The sequence below is a fragment of the Parus major genome, chromosome 15 (genome assembly GCF_001522545.3).
Source record: "Parus major isolate Abel chromosome 15, Parus_major1.1, whole genome shotgun sequence".
Lineage (NCBI taxonomy): Eukaryota > Metazoa > Chordata > Aves > Passeriformes > Paridae > Parus > Parus major.
In genome coordinates this window covers 11,967,384-11,984,073 of record NC_031784.1, presented here as the reverse complement: position 1 = coordinate 11,984,073, position 16,690 = coordinate 11,967,384, and the positions used below count along the sequence as shown (strand labels likewise).

Sequence of the window (16,690 nt, the reverse complement as noted above, 5' to 3'; positions counted from 1 at the left end):
ATATTTATATTTATATTTATATTTATATTTATATTTATATTTATATTTATATTTATATTTATATTTATATTTATATTTATATTTATATTATTTATTATTATTATTATTATTATTATTATTGTTATTATTGTTATTATTATTATTATCGTTGCTGGATCACACTCTGTGTCTGCTGAAGGATTATCCCCAGGCAGATTTGGGGGATCAGAAATGGCTTTGGATGCATTTTTTGGCAGTCAGCAGCAATCCTCGGACACAGCCACGGTTTTTAATTAATGTGGGCATTAATGATGTTATTTCCTAATAATAATAATAATTAATGATGTTATTTCCAGGGCACAGTGAGGAGTGCTTTTGGATAAAAGTGTGGAGATGTGGGAAGGGTTCAGTCAGCAGAGGAGGGAGGATGGGGATGGGGATGAGGATGGGGATGGGGATGGAGATGAGGATGAGGAGGATGGGGATGAGGATGAGAATGGGGACGAGGATGGGGATGGGGATGTGGATGAGGATGGGGATGAAGATGAGGATGAAGATGGGGATGAGGATGGGGACGAGGATGAGGATGAGGATGAGGAGGGGTGAGGTGGAGTAAGGCAGTGATGAGAGCCCAGTCATGGCCAAACAATTTCCTATTTTAACAGGAATATTCCAATTCCTTTTGAACCTGAAAACCTTAAACCTCTCCCTGCTCTGAGGGGAGCCAAATCCTGCTCCTGTTCTGAGCTCCTCCTTTCCCTGGGAACAGCTGGAGGGATTCTGCTGCTCAGACACTTCCAGCAGCTGTTGTAGGCAGAACATTTTCCATGTTCCTGGAGCTGCCTCCCTGCCCAGGGCCGAGCTGGAAGTGCCACCCTCATCCTGGTGTCTCTGGGACAGCGTCTGTGTCCCCCCCAGGTGTGGTCACACAACCCTGGGCATCTCCTGGCCTTGGCCCCTCCAGCCTGGAGTGAAAACTGTGGGAAGAGAGGAGGGAGGGAGGATGCAGAGAGCAGGAAAATCCCCAGCAGGGGTGGTTTCATGTGTTCTGCACCCAATTTATTGCTCTTTACCCCCCTTTTCCAGGTTCTGAGTGGGGACAGGGATGGGAAGAGCACAGAAATCTCAGCCTGCTCTGGGGTGTTCTGCTGCTCCCACAGAATTTGGGGCTTTTTCCTTCGCCTTCTCCTCTGGGTTAATTTTTCCTGCCCTCTTAACAAGAGCTGATCCCAGGAATTGTGTTGGTGTTTCCAAGAAAAAACCCCAGGAGAAGCTCAGGAGGCTTCCAGAGGCCGCTGGATACCGGAGCAGCAGGCAGGGAATGCCAGGCAGGACTCGCGTTAATCCCGGCTGCTCCTGGGGTTTCCAAGGTTAATATCCCGAATTCCCAGCACTGGGGGAGAATGGACAGGTTGGGAGAGGCCAAGGCAGCAAAGAAAAGTGGGATTTGCAGCTGGAGAAACTGGGAAAACTGGGATAACTCTGGCATAACTCTGGGATAACTTTGTGATAACTCTGGGATAACTCTGGGATAACTCTGGGATAACTCTGGGATAAATCTGGGATAAATCTGGGATAACTTTGGGATAACACTGAGATAACTCTGAGATAACTTTGGGATAATTCTGGGATAATTCCAGGATAATTCCGGGATAACTCCAGGATAACTCCGGGATAACTCTGGGATAAATCTGGGATAACTTTGGGATAACTCTGGGATAACTTTGGGATAACTCTGGAATAACTCTGGGATAACTCCAACAAATCCTCCACCTTTGGCTCCCCTCAATCTTCCCTTCCCTGCATCCACCTGAATCCTTGAAGCTTTCCCATGGCAGTTCGTGATTTCCTGGGGTATTTGGGGTTTTTGGGTTTTTTTTTTTTTTGTTTTTTTGGGATTTTGGGGGGGTTTTTTGGGTTTTTTTGGGGTTTTTGGGATTTTTTGGGATTTTTTGTGCCGGGAGCCGCCTGCAGGGAGAGCGGGAGGTTCAGACACCGGCTAATCCTGTTAGGAAGGCAGTGGTTATTGCAGGGCTTCCAGTGGGATCTGCTAAATGAACCATAATTCCGTAATGAGATTTCCTTTTCCCGGCCAGACTAAATGTTCTCGGCCACTGGGAGTAGGAGGTCGGGGAAGAAGGAAAAATAAAGAGAGAGAAAAAGAGGAGGGGGAGCCTGGACTCCTGTCCCTGGCATTCCTGGGCCTCGGGAGAGCGGCTGGGGCTGGAGCTGCCCTGGGCTCCCTGCAGGGCATCGATGGCACCCTGAGAGCAATAAAATCACCTCTGAGCTCGGGGTATGGCTCCAGGGTCTGGAGAAGGCAGGACAGACTTCTTCAGGAGGCAGCAGGGTGCTGGGGAGGGAGGGAAATGGGCTGGGAGGGAAAGGCAGGCTCTGGAGAGGCGGGGATTTCTTTGTGGGAGAGTGGAATTGCACCCAGAGTGGCCGGAGTGGGGTTTGGATGTGCAGCTCCAGCAGGGACAGCTCTGCAGCTTCCTGGGCTGGGATCACCATCCTGGGCTGGGGCAGCTCCAACCCTGCCCTGCTCCAGCCCTGGGACACCTCTGGTGCTGGGGTGAGGCCAGGGCAGAGGAGAACGGGACCCCTGCTCTGGGCAAAAACTCCTGGCAGGGTCTGGGATCAGCTCAAAGATCATCAGAGCCTTAAATCCCATCTCATCCCACCCCAGCCATGGCAGGGACACCTCCCACTGTCCCAGGGGGCTCCAAACCCCTTCCAGCCTTGGGCACTGCCAGGGATCCAGGGGCAGCCCCAGCTGCTCTGAGCACCCTGTGCCAGGGCCTGCCCACCCTGCCAGGGAACAATTCCTGCCCAATATCCCATCCATCCCTGTCCTCTGGCAGTGGGAGCCATTCCCTGTGTCCTGTCCCTCCATCCCTTGTCCCCAGTCCCTCTCCAGCTCTCCTGGAGCCCCTTTAGGCCCTGGAAGGGGCTCTGAGGTGTCCCTGGAACCTTCTCCTCTCCAGGTGAGCACCCCCAGCTCTCCCAGCCTGGCTCCAGCCCTTGGAGCAGCTCCATGGCCACTTCTGGACTGGCTCCAGCAGCTCCAGGTCCCTCCCGTGCTGGGATCCCGATGGATGCAGCTCTCCAGTGCAATCCCAGCCCTGCACCAGTGCAATCCCAGCCCTGCACCAGTGCAATCCCAGCCCTGCACCAGTGCAATCCCAGCCCTGCACCAGTGCAATCCCAGTCTCTGCCATTCCCACATCCCTCCTTCCACCCCTTCAGCCTCCAGGTGTCCCCACCCTGCCCAGGTGTTCCTCTTCCCCCCCGGGATGGGAAAGGCTCCCTGGGGATCAGAGTGGCTTTGGGAATGCTCCAGCAGCCCGAGCAGCACGGACAGACCCAGAATTTTGATCCTGGCCGTGTTCAGGGTTTGTTTCTGTTCCCGGTGTTTCTTGCTCTGATTTTTGCTGTCTGGGTGGCAGAGTTTGCTTTGCCCCAGGCTGGGCTCCTGCTCCCTTGGGGTGGGAATTTTCCAGCCTTCCCCTGCTCAGAAATTCCCGCTGTGGAGCCCCTGGCTCTGTGTCTCATCCAGCAGGTGAGGAAACATAAAGGAAAACGCTGGGATATTTTTGTTTTTCGCTTTGAAAGTTGGCCCCGAGGGCTGACCCTGATCCTTTCTGTGCCTTGGTTTCCCGTCTGTTAAATGGAATTGGGGAGGAATTGGTTCTTTTCCAGCCTTTCATGGGGTAGAGGTGATTTGTTGGGTTGTTTTTCCCGTTTTTCCCGGTGTTTTCAGCCTCCAGCCCCTCCCCTGGGCTCATGGATGGGAACCTCCCGCTCCCAACTCCCGGCTTTTTCCAGCCCATCAGCTGCTCCTGCTGCGAGACACCCTCGGATGAGGAGGGGGAAAATAGCGATGCTAAAAATAAAATAAAATAATAAAATATAAAAATAATAACATAATAAAGAGTAAAATAATGAAATACTAAAGTAATAAAATACTAAACTAAACTAAAATAAATAATAAAATACTAAAATAAAATAAGAATAAAATAATAAAATAATATAATAATGTAACAATATAACAATATAATAATATAATAATATAAAATAATAAAATACTAATAAAAATAAAATGAAATACTAAAATAATACAATAATATAATATAATATAATAAAATAATAAATAATAAAATAAAATAATAAAATATAATTATAAAATAATAATAAAAAATAAAATAAGAATAAAATAATAAAATATAATTAAAAATAAAAAATAAAATATAATTAAAAATAAAATAAAAATAAAATAATAAAATATAATTAAAAATAAAAAATAAAATATAATTAAAAATAAAATAAAAATAAAATAATAAAATATAATAAAATTTAAAAATGAAATAATAAAATACCAAAATAAAATAAAAATAAAATAAATAAAATAATAAAAAATAAGAATAACATTAAATACTAAAATAATATAATAAAATACTAAAATAAAATAAAAATAAAAATAAAATACTAAAATTAAATTTAAAATTAATTAAAAATAAAATAAAATAAAAAATAAAATAAAATAAAATAACATAAAATAAAATAAAATAAAGATTAAATAAAATGAAAAATAAAATAATAAAATAAAATAATAAAATAAAATAATAAAATAAAATCCAGTGGCTTGGATGCCAGCTCTCCTTGGTATCCTGAGCACTTTTTCTCCCTGCTGTTCCTGATTATCCCAAACTAGTCCAGAAAAGCTCGTGGGGCTGGGTCTGTCCAGCCTGTGGGGCCCCATCCTCCTGCCCAGGCTTTTCCCCAGGACCCAGCCTGGAACGAGCCATTCCAAAGGAAAGCCTGGAAATCAAAGCAGGCGGGGCCCTGCCGAGTTTTCCTGGCATGGAGAGACAGGATATCCCAGGATTTCAGCTCCTCCCGCTGCAAACTGGACAGGATCCAGCTGCAAGTGCTGGGAAATCCAGCTGTGCCCAGCGTGGAATCACGGAATGGTTTGGGATGGGAGCTCATCCCATCCCAGCCACCCTCCACCATCCCTGATTGCCCCAGTCCCTGTCCAGCCTGGCCTCGGACACCTCCAGGCATCAGGAATCCTCTCCCTGCCTGGATTTATCTGTGCCTGCAGGAAAACATCTTTAAATCCCCCCAAAAGCTGCTGGGATTTCTGGGCACCCTTGGTGGAGCTGCCATCGCCCTCTGGATTTATCCAGAGGGGGAAATCCTCCAGATTTTAAACACAGGGATCATTTCCCTTCTCCAACAGCACCAGAAACTCCGGAATGGGATGGTTTGGGGGTTGTTTTTCTTTTTGGGGATCCCTTTCCTAAGGGAGCAGGGGGCATCCAGCCAGGATTTATCCCTCTGCCTGATCCTGAGCAATCCAGCTGAATTCAGTGGGAGACCTCAGAAACAGGATGGGTTTGGGAGCTGTGGGGAAAGGGTGGCTGAAACGTGTGGGATAAAAACCCATTTGGGATTTTGGCTGAAATCCAGCCCTGGGATCTCAGCCAGGGGATGTCAGGGATGGTTCTGACTCCAGGGAAAGGCTGGGAGATTCCAGCCCCACAAGGGACGGGGTTCCCGGTGCAGAGGTGACCCCAGGGAGCCCCAGTTCCCTCCCTTTACTGGGACCAGTCTGCTCCCAGGAGCCTGAAATCCCAGGGCTGCTCCTGGGGCAGGATTGGGCTGTGGGGAGCCTCTCCCAGGTGAATCACTGGGCTGTGGCTGGAGGAGGCCAAAATACCCAATATTGAGGGGTTTTATTTTATTTAGGGCCTGGCATGCCCAAATCTGCTTCTGGGCCTTGGTGCTCAGCTCTCCTGGCCAGGCTGGTGTTTGTTGGCTCAAAGCAAAGTGGTCTGGGGGGCTGAGAAGGAGCAGGCAAACACCTCCAAATTCCAGAATTTTCCATATCCCATTAAAGCCGTGCCGGGAATAAACCCAAATTCCTGGCACAGCACCCACAAACTTCTCCTGGGTTGGTGGGGAGGCTGAGCAGAGGCTTTTGGTTGGATTTGGGGGAGAAAAGAGGAAAATCTGACAGCTCTGTCTCTTGGGTTCTTGATTGTCCCTCTTTATTTTTGGGAGTTGGGCTGGGAGAAATCCATGGCAGCTGTTTGGGATCAGCCAAATTTATTTAGAGGCTTTTTTTATTATTTTTCTTTAATTATTATTTTGCTGGGCTGTGATTAATTTGGGAGCTGGGATTTGCCTTCCACATGGTCACCTTCCCCTTGCTGTTTGCTGCTCCATCCAGACTGGGAGAAGCTGGGATATGGAATCATGGAATGGGTTGGGTGGGAAGAGACCTTAGAGCTCATCTCATTGCCACGGGCAGGAACATCTTCCACTATCCCAGGAACCTCAGCCACTTCCAGGGATCCAGGGGCAGCTTCCCTGGATCATCCCAGGAAGCAATTCCTTCCCCAAATCCCACCTATCCCTGCTCTCAGCAGGGGCTCTCTGCTCTCCCCTCCCTGTGGGATGCCCGAATTCCCAGTTTGGAGAAGGGGGAGAAGGGAATTGGAGTCCAGGGCAGCACCCAGGGACTTTGCTGCTTCGTGGTGGATTATTTTTGTCGTATTATTTTTTCCTCCTTGCTCCTCTTTAGAAATGAAGGAGCCGGCAGCAGCTGTTTCTGTGCTTTTGGGTTTGCTTTGTGCTGCTTTTTGCAGTGAATGCTGTGCAGATTTTGGCTTATCAGGCTCGTCAGGCTGCTCCTCTCCTCCCCGGCCCTATTTACCCACGGCCCCGGCTGACGCAGAGCCCTTTCCTGTGTTTGTCACCACCCACCCCAAGGTGCTCCAGCGATAACTTTTCACTTCAGATCAGGGATTTGAGGCTTTTCAAAAGAGTCTTTAACCCACAGCCCTCAGAAATGTGTCACTTCATTGGGAAAAAAAAAGAAATTTAATCTCGAAATTTGCTGCTTAAGGTTGACGCCAAAGTGATTTTGATTTTTTTTTCCTTTTGTAATTATGCCAAGAATCGATCCAAAGGTTCCAAAGTGCTGTTTGGGGGGCCTGCTCCCACTGGGAAGGAGAGGGCTGGGAACAGGGACTCAGATGGCACCAAATGCTGGGAAGTGGCTGGTTTTAGCTGGCTTTAATGATCTCCATTCCGCTGATTCCAGCGGAGTCCTGGAGCTCTGCTGCTGCTGCGAAGCATCTGCCCCCGAACCTCCAGCTGCTGGGGATGGCTCAGCTCAGCCACTTGTGCTTCAAAACAGGGTTTGCATCTGAATAACCCAAGAGTGACTCCAGCCCCTTTCAGGCTGCCAGGCGAGGCTTTAAAGCAGGGTTTTTTCATCTAAATGACACCCCGGATTTACAAGAAGTCCTTGAACTTTGAACACATCCTTAAAACGACAGAGAGAGCAATTTGGATTTTGATGGGAAGGTGGCAGGGGCTGGAGGAAATGTGGATTTGAAGGGAGGGGGGTTCGTATTTTGAACCTTGTGTTGAAATAGAATTCAAAAAGAAATGCAAGAGAAGACAGACAGGTCCTTCCCTGCGCTGTAACGGCGATGAAACATGAATTCATCCCCCTGGAATTTCTTGTTTGTGTGCTCCCATAATCTCATTTCTTTGGTGTCTGTATGAAGCTCGAGATAGTTGAATGCCAGGAGCCAAATTCTCTCGGACTAATATCTTTTTATTAGATTTGCTGCGTGCGTGTGTGCCCACGTGTGAGAGAGAGAGATCACCCTTCATCACCCACCTCGTGCCCTCGGAGGGCGAGAGGAGCTCCCAGGGAATCTTTTCCAGCAGCGTTTTGCGTCTCTGACCCCCAGGGCGGGGAGGTTCGGGGTGTAAATGTGGTTTTTGGTGGGGTTTACAGGTGTCCTGTCGGATACTGGGGGTTGTGCTGGGATGTTTCACCTTGTCGCAGCTCTGCCCGGTCACTGAGGGCTGCGACAGCTTCTGGAAGCGAGGGGGGCGAAGAGTTCTCCCCGAAAATGTCGCGGGGAGGGAGGAGCCGGGAGCTGGCCCAGGGATGCTTTAAAAGCGACCTGCCCTGGCCATGAACTCCCAGCTTTACAGGATTTGATCAAAGCCCAGTTTTGCTCCCCACCTGGAGCTTCCAGGAATCCCCCGCGTGGTGGGGACGATGCCAGGGAACCCCCCGAGCCCGCAAGGAGAGGATCCCGCAGGTTCCCACCTGTGCTGAGGCCACAGCAGCCCTTCCCCGAGCTCCGACACCTCCCAGGCTGTGCCGGGGGTCGGGAGAAGGGAAGAGCGAAGGTTCACTGCCACCTCTAGGCAAAGCCCAGCATCGGCGCTCGCTCTAAACTGGAGCACGGACAGACAATCCTGGGATTTGTCCCAAATCGCCGCAGTGGCAGTGCCAGACCCCGCTATCAGCTGGTGCGCGTGTGTGTGCTGTGTTCCACGGCTCCCAAAGCTTTAGTATAAATATGTTCAGCCCTTCCTTTAGTCCGCGGGCTTTAATCCCCCGCACGCATTTCCAGCCGCATGGAAATAGCAGCCCAGTAACTCCCGAGCCGCGGCTGCCGGGATTGTGTGTGTGATCCCTGCCGAGGCCACGCATTCCTAAGGATCTTAGGGAGAGCCGAGCATCCTGAGCGGCACATTCCCGGCGGATCCCGGCGAGCTGGGAGCTCCGGCTGGGGGATCCAGCTCCCCAGAGAGAGGTGGGTGAGGGACAAGGGCAGCGGCAGAGGGGAGACAGCGGCATCGGCGGGGTGGGAAGGAAATTCGGGCTGGAAGTGCTGGGTCTATATTTGGTTTCTATCCCTATCCTCTGGCAGCGAGCTGCTCCCGGAGGACGGGGGGAACCGGGCACGGGCGCTGGGAGGGGAAGGGAGGCGGCTCTTCCCTCTCCCGAGCAGTTTTGGGGGATAACTTCCCAGCCAGCACCGCTTGGATTTGCTCCCAGCTGTGGGAAAGGGGGAAGCAACTTCCATGGACGCGGCTGGGAATGGGAATGGGCTGGGAACGGAGGGGGTGGGGGCTTCTCCAGAGCTGGGGGCTGCTCTCTGGGGCTGCCCGGGGAGGATGAGGCAGGGACACGTTCCCTGGGGAGAAATCCTGCCAGCAGACGCTGTTCGCTGGAGGGAGGGAGGGAGGTGCGGCCCTTTGCTGTCACACCAGGGAAGGGAAGGGGCTCAGCGGTGCGGCTGTGCTGGGGAGGGTCTCGCTCCACCTTCTCCATTCACAGCCCAACCTCTGCCCCCTCAGTTGTTTTTGAGCCTCCAAGCCTTCCCTTCCCCGCTGACTCACGGCTTCCAGCTGGGGGGAAAGGCTACCTGGGGCTCCTCCGTGCTGCGGGGGGAGCGCAGGACACGCACAGGCCGCCGGCTCCCTTCCCACGGGGACGCTTTGCTCGTGGCTCACACGGATTTCCGGGCAGCAGCGGAGCTCCGGGTGATCCCAAAATCCCCCTGGGGGAAGGAAGTGCTGCCGTGCCCTGTGAGGGTGCGGCCCGCGGGTGTGCAGAGCTCTGCTCAGCATCCTGGGCTGCTTCTTGGGCTGGGATCCTGCCCAGGGTGCTGGGTGGGAGAGCTGGACTTCCCAAAGCCGTGTCCCGGAGCGGCACAGGGAGCTCTGCTGCCCTGGGTCAGGGCTTTGCTTCCTCGGATGGATGTGCCCGGCTGGCAGGAGGAGCAGGAGGTGCTGCTGGCCGCGTGTTGGGGTGGCTTTGGCTCTGCAGAGTCCCCTCAAACAGGTGACATCACAGCCACTGCCTGCGCCTGCATCTGCCCGCGCCCCTATCCAAGGAAAACCGCTCCAGCTTCCCTGGCCGGCTGGCAGAGCCCTGCAGCTCCAAGGCTCCAAGCTGTGAGCCCGGGAAGGAGAAGGGTTTGGACTTTTCCCAGCCCCGACTGAGCTGCCCGCGGCCAGCCAGTGCCGGGGTCATGAAGTCCTTTGTCACCGGGCTGTGCCCACCCGGTGGATCAGAGCAGATGTCCTTGGGTACCTTGCTCTTAGATGAGCCCTCCCGGCTCTAAACCGTGTTTTCCTTGGCCCCAGACAGTGTTGGAGCCCGATCTCTGTGAGGAGGGGCGGAACGGGGGAGGCAGCCCCGCTTCTGCTGCCGCATTTGCCCGTCCTGTGCCGCTCCCCACCCCTGCAGGGCTCCCGGTGTGCCGGGCAGGAGCGGGGCTGCTCCGCTCCCCCTTGGCCGTGGGAAGTTCTGTAATTGAATCTCCTGCCGTGCCTTGTTCGCCTTGCTCGCCTGCCTCCGGTGAGGCTCCGGGCCGGCGCCGGGGCTGCCCGGGCTGGGCACCTTCACCGGGCTCGGACACCTCTCTGTGCCGTGCTGGGAGCTGCCTCCTGGGCTTGGGGACAGGCTGGGGGCCAGCTGAACCTCACAGCCCTGCCCGAGAGCCCGCTGGGTTTATATAATATTATATATATCTATAATTGTGTGTTTGTTGTTGCCATGGGAATGAGCACAATCGCAAAGGCTGGAGACTGATGTCAAGCCTGGGTCTGCTCTGGGCCGCCTTGGGGGCAGATAAAGAGTCGGGAGGGGAAATGGGGTGAGGAGACCCTCTGTTCTGTGCCCCGGGGGCAGCGGGGCGCGGGGCTGGCCCGGCACCGCCTGGATCCGGGCTGGCAGCTCTGGAAGATCCCGAAGGAATGGTGGTGTCTGCCCTGGGCACCGAGCAGGCACGGGGGGCTTCCTGCTGCCAGGAAAAAGGGGGATTTTCTGCAGCGTAACCTGCCGGGGAACAGGAAGGTGGGGGCTGCAGCAGGGCTGGGCTGGGACCTGGGGAGCGCTCAGCCCCTCCGCTGCCCCCCGGGGCAGGCACAGCCCCCCACTCGCCCCGGGCACGCTGAGTCAGGCCCGCGGGGGGTGAGGCTGAGCTTCCGAGCAACAAGTGGGGGCCGGGGGGTGTCTCTGAGCTCTTTAATTGGTGGGGGAGTTGGGGAGGGGGGTGGGCGATGCTCCCCGGCAAGGGGAGGGAGGGGGAAGAAAAGCCAGGCTGGAAATGAGGTTATATAAAAGATGTATGATTTGGAGAGCCGAGTGTCTCCTAATGAGGGCTGCACCGGCTCGCTCCACACCCATAAAAACCCTGGTTGGACGTCAAAGCGGATTCGTTTCGGTGCTGCTGGGATAAAGGGGCGCAGCGAGGACTGGCTCCCCCCCTGCCAGCCCAGCCGAGCCCAGCGCCGCGCCGGGCTCCGTCCGTGCCGAGCCGCCGGGAGGGATGCGGGGCCGGGGCCGGGGCCGGGGCCGGGCACGGCTCCTCTCCGCCGCACGGTAGGTGCCCCCCAGCCCCGCACCGGGCGCGGCTTCTCCGGGAAACTTTGCAGGGGCTGCGGGACCGTGCGCCCCGTCGGAAGCGCCGCCGCCTCCGGGCACCGGGGCCGCACCGTGCCCGCTCCCCGGGGAAAGGGGAGGCGACAGCGGGACCCCAGCCCTGCCGGTGCGGGCAGCCGGGCTCTGCGGAGAGGGGAACACGCCGGGGAGAGCCCGGAGAGAGCCGCTTTGCTGGTCCGGGTGGCCCCGCCGAGACGAGGCTCCCGCTCGCCCCCCACCCCCGGGACACGCTCACCCACAGGTGTCCCCTCCCGTCCCTCCGCACCCCGAAAAGTTCCTCCGAGCCCGGCTCGCCCCCTGGCCCCGCGGGAAGCGGAGTCTCCCTCCCCTGCAGAGAACGGAGCAGCGAGTTGGGATGGGGCGAGGGGGCTGCGCCGGGGGAGGGCACAGGGGGTGCCCGGGGCAGGACAGGACAGGACAGGACAGGCAGGGACAGTGCCGGGGGACAGCGAGCCCGGGACGGGCGGCACTTCCCCGGGGAGAGCAGCGGACAGAGCCGGGCCGGGCGGGGGCCGGGTGCGACCGGTCCGGAGAGGGCAGCGACCGGGACCGGTCCCGAAGTGGGGTTAAGAGGGGCGTTTTATGGGGAGGGAGAGGGGACAGTGTCCGCACAATGTCAGCCTGCCGGGGGGAGGGCAGTTTTCCCTGGGGATGCTCCGTTTCCCGGGAGAAGGCGGCTTCGGGAGCGGGGGCATTGTCCCGGGTGAGCGGCGCTGTCCCGGGGGGATGAGCGGATCCAGCCGCCTCCCCGGAGCTGTCCCGGGTGCTGAACTCTGCGGCCGCCGCCGCCTGCCCGGAGCGCCGGGGCTCCCGAGCCTCCGGACCCCGCCGGAGAGCGCTGGGACTGCAGGAGACGGCACCGAGCCCCGCTCTGGGGTGGGGAGTGGCGCACGCCAGGTCCTGCCCTCGCTGTTTGCCCTGTCCCTGGGGGACCGGGATGTCCCAGCTGTCCCCAGGATGTCCTCACTGTCCCCGGGGCGCTGGGGTGGGAGCACGACCCCCATCGAGCCCGGGCTGGGGAGGAGACTGCCCAGTGCGGCTCCAGCCCTCGGGATGTCCCGCTGACGGCTGGCTCCTGTCCTTTCGGGAAAACGGGGGTTCAGCCCGGATTGTTCCCCCTCCCTCTGCCCACCGAGGAGCCTGCAGGTCCCTCGGGATGAGCCGGGAATGCAGGCGGGAGTTGTTGCCGCAGGGATGGGAGGGGATGAACCCTGCTCGCCCTGCTGCTGCCTCGGCTGGGCTTGCAGCCGACAGCTTTTGGTTCTTGCTGGCAAAGCAGAGGGGAAAAGAGCTCTTTGTGCAGGCACAGCTGGAACATCTGGCGCCGGGCTGGGTGTGCTGCCCCGTCCAGCCCCGGCTCCCTGCCTCAGCTCGCTCAGCACCCACAGCCCAGGTGCAGACATTTTCTCCCGACGCTTCCAAGTTATGACTGTCGGGAGGAAATTCTGGCAGGCGACTTGACAACGATCAGCCGAGTCCCCGAGGAGCGGATCCGCCTCTCACTGAGATGGAGGGGAAGTGTCTCCTTCCTTCCTTCCTTCCCGGGGGAGCAGGGGCTGTCTGGCACGGGAGATCGCAGGGGCAGCTGCAGGGTGCCCTGAGATGAATCCTCTTCCTCACCCACACCCCCAGGTGCCAGCGGCTCTGGCAGACGGGAATCTACAGGAATGATCACACAGACGCTGCAGGGAGCCTTTGGGAGCAGGGGGGGAAATCACTCTGCCAGGAATTTCTACCTGCACCTTTTGCTGGGTATCATTTTCTGTTCAAGGTCTCAGTGGGGAAGCCTTATTTAAAGAATTTAGGTTCGCATCAGCAATTTCCTCCTCCCTCTCTTTTCTCCCAGCTTGTATTTCCCAGAATATTCCCTTAAAGATGCCACAAACTCAGGCACAGACTCCGCAGTCTCAAATGTTTGCAAACAAACTCCGGGTGCGGAGTCTCTTCCCACGCAGCCGTGGGGTTGGAGGGGATATTTCCCTTCTCAGGTACCCGCTCTGGGAGAAGCACCACACCCTCTGGAGCCCAGGAGAGGGACAATTCCCTGTGTCCTTTGGGTTCTGCTCATTCCCCCTGCCAGCACCACAACTGTGACTGAGAGGCCATCTTAGGCAGAGGGGTTTGGGCAGAATCCTTGGAATCCTCGCTTGGAATTAACGTTGTGTGGCTGCTCACGGGGAGGGCTCGGTCCTCCCTCACCCTCAGGGCCATTTGGGCCCGGTTTGATTTTTTTTTTTTCCCCTCCCTGCTTTGCTTGTGTATTTTGTCTTTTCCATTTCAGTGGTGTGTCTGTACAAAGGCTTAGGAAATCTGCCAGATTCCCTAAATCAGTGCCTGAAAACAACTATTTTTAGTAACTGATAAGTCACATGAGCTCAGCTCGCATAGATTAGCATTTACCTTTCCCGAGTAACGAGGATATTGTTTGATACTTGTTGATCCCATCAATTTTCCCCTAAAGAAACCCAACCCCGATAACGAAGGGCCGGGTTTGAGAGGCGGCTCCGAGCGGAGCTCAGATGCCTTTGTTCTACTCCCACTGCTCCGGTCGTATCTGTGCGTTAAATCAAATCTATAGATGCAATCTGATCCCTCCAAAAATAAATGTATTGTGTCCCGAAGAGGCCTGTGAGCCACAGGCTGGCTGAGGCTGGATAAATCCTGCTCGTTCCAAAGGAGCCCTGATGGGCTGTGTGTGATCAGGGACCCTGGCTTGTCACCGTCCCTGCGGGATCTGGCTCGGGATGTGGCCGTGGGGAGCCCAGATGTCACCAGGACGGTGGCTCTGTGTGTGCAGGGTGGAAAGCTGGGGGTTCTGTGTGTGTCCCTACAGAAACGGGGACAGCGATGCCAGGGCAACGCTTCTCCTCTCCGTGACAATCCCCAAACGCTTAACGAGATCTAGCAATGCCCTTCTAGGGGAGGCTTGTCTTAATCCCATTTTCCAGAGTTTCAGGCTTACGTTTCCAGACGTGCTGGGAACGTGCGGCTCTTCCTCGCTTTCAAAGGCCGGGGAGCTGGGAGTTCTCCGGGCAGGGATTATCCTTCCTCCCCAAAAGGCAGCAAAATGAGGCATCACTGCAGCATCTGGGACCAGGGCTCCGAGCTGGCCCTGGGGTGACAGCCTGCCCCAAATGGCAGCAGTGAGGAGCGGGGGGCACGGGGAGCCAAAATCCTCTCCTCTGGCACAAGGGAAAGCTGGTTTAGGGTAGGGGCTGGCGCTGTGTCAGCTTCCATAGGGAAGGGGAAATCCCCTGGGATCCATGGGCTCCGTTTCCATTCCTCTCCCAACACCCTCCTGGGTTTTTGGCCACATCCAGGCTCAGGGATGCTGGAGGGGTGAGGATGATGAGGCTGGCGCTGCTTCTGAGGAACAGCCTCTCTCCCACCGGCAGCACCTTTAGCAAATGCAGGAGGCAGAAAATTCCACAACATCTCCCCACCTGAATCCCGGCAGAACTGGAGCCTTGCAGGACCAGGAACGGGTCCCAGGAGGCCCCTGGAGAACTTTGGTGCCGTTGTTGGTACTATGGCAACAAGTGCTAACGCAAAGCCCGGGCAGAAACTCGGGGGAACAAATTATCCTCAATCCTCCCCTGGCACATCCCTGAGGGTGCCGAGCAGAGGGCGAGAGCTCTGCCTTGGCTCCGTGTGCCGGATTCACCCGTGGGGAAGTGAGCAATCCTAATCCTGCTCCTTCCTGTGCTGGAGAGGGACGGTGACCACGCTCAGGAGATCCCAGAGCTGTCTCAGGGGCAGAATTCCACTGGGGTCTGGCTGGGGGTTGTGCCGAGAGGAGCCCGATCTTCTCCCGAGGGTTTTAATCAGGGGGATGAGTCACTCCTTAGGAAACCAGTGCCAGCAGGATTTACTGGAAAATGTAATGCCACAAAGAAGGATTTTGGGGCATCAGCAGCAAGGAGGGGACGTGAGTGGCTGAAAAAGACCAGGAGTTTATTCCTGGACGGGCTCGGAGCTGGGAGCTCCATCCCTGACTTTATTGATGCTGGCTGGCAGCTCTGGAGCTATCACAGCTCCAGCCAACCTGCTGTGATTTTTAAATTTTCTTTTTCTTTTGTTTTTTCCTAAATGGAGCCCCAATTCCCCTCTCGTGCTGCGATTGGATTGCCAGACCATCCATCAAGTGGAATTTTCTCATTTATTTCCTCCCTACCTATTTTGTCTTCCAGGACAAAGTGGCGGTGTGTTAACACCGCTCCAATTTGTCACGCTGGAGTCACTGGTGTAATTCCAAGCCTCTCAGAAAATTGATGGTGGCGGAATTGAGGTTTTACAGATGGGCCAAGCCCTAATAAGAACATCAGTTTGAGATGGGGCGAGCGGCAGAATTGACGCTTTTATCTAAATTCTGTTGGAGCCACACACCGCAGGCGTCGGGAAAATATTGTAGGAAAGAGCAAAAGAGGAATGGCAGGCGTGGTGCAGAAATCTGCTCAGTCCTGAACTCCAAATTACAGCAGAACCCTGGTTCTGGCAGCTAAAGAAAAAGGGGGATTGTGTCAACACAGTTGTCTTGGCAACACTAAAATGCATTTTGTGCGGTCTGCTCGGGTTGTGTCGGATGGGGTGAACGGCAGGGGGGTGAGGGGCTCCAAAAAATTGCAAAAGTTTTGGGAATTGGAAAGTTTTGGGGTGGCTCTGCCTCTTCCAGCTCTGTTGTTCCATGATCAGGAGTGTGCAGGACGCTGGTGTGAAGGGGATGGGGTAGGATGAGACCAGAAACAATGGAATATTTGTGTTGGAAGGGATCTACAGTGATCATTTTAACCTCCTGGACATTCCTGTGCCAGCAGGACCTGGCTTTCCTTGGCTGTTTCATTCCCTGGAGAGGGGATGGACACCAAACCGAGTGCCAGGAGTTGGATAAAGGTGCAAGTCCCGGGGCTTTGGGGCAGATTTATCCCAACGTGAGCAAACAGTTGTGGTTTGTTTTCCAGGAAACAACCCCTGATTGAAGCAGCTGAACCCTCTCGGGGCCTGGCCATGGATTTATTTCTACCACAAGAGAGGATTTATTTGATTAACTGCTCTTCCTGCAGGAACAGGAATGTTTTGGGTGCAGCCACGGGGAGGTGAGGGTGGGAGCCCTTGGCATTCCATCCCTTGGGATCCTCCCAGATCCTGCTGGTGTCCAGCTCAGCTCAGCGGGCACCGGCAGCAGGGCCCTGTGCAGATGGCAGAGAGCCTCATTCCCATCACTCCCGGTGGAAATCAGCTTTATTGGGGGAAAGGCAAAGTCCCAGCCCAGCTGGAATAATGATTCCCAACACTGGGAATGGGAAGGGAGAGGTGGAGTCATCGTTTGGCTTTGAAGGGAAGAGGTCTTGCCCTTCCTGGGTGGATTTTGGGAAGGCTGAGGGGAGGTGGATAATTAGAGCCTGGAGTGGCTGCCTAGAACAGAGGCCAGGCAGAGTT

At 54.9% G+C, this 16,690-nt stretch overlaps 1 protein-coding gene across 2 annotated transcripts in view; it reads left to right on the top strand.

The window, feature by feature from the left end:
- NOS1 (nitric oxide synthase 1) overlaps positions 1–16,690 on the top strand; it is a 66,723-nt gene that overhangs the window by 6,506 nt on the left and 43,527 nt on the right. The window contains exon 1 of one of the 2 annotated variants that reach the window (XM_015643724.2): positions 8,297–8,615. The exons of the other annotated variant lie outside the window; for it this stretch is intronic. The gene's annotated coding sequence lies outside the window, so the exon portion shown is untranslated. Of the gene's footprint in view, positions 1–8,296; positions 8,616–16,690 lie in introns of those variants that run through there. 2 annotated transcript variants of the gene reach the window in all.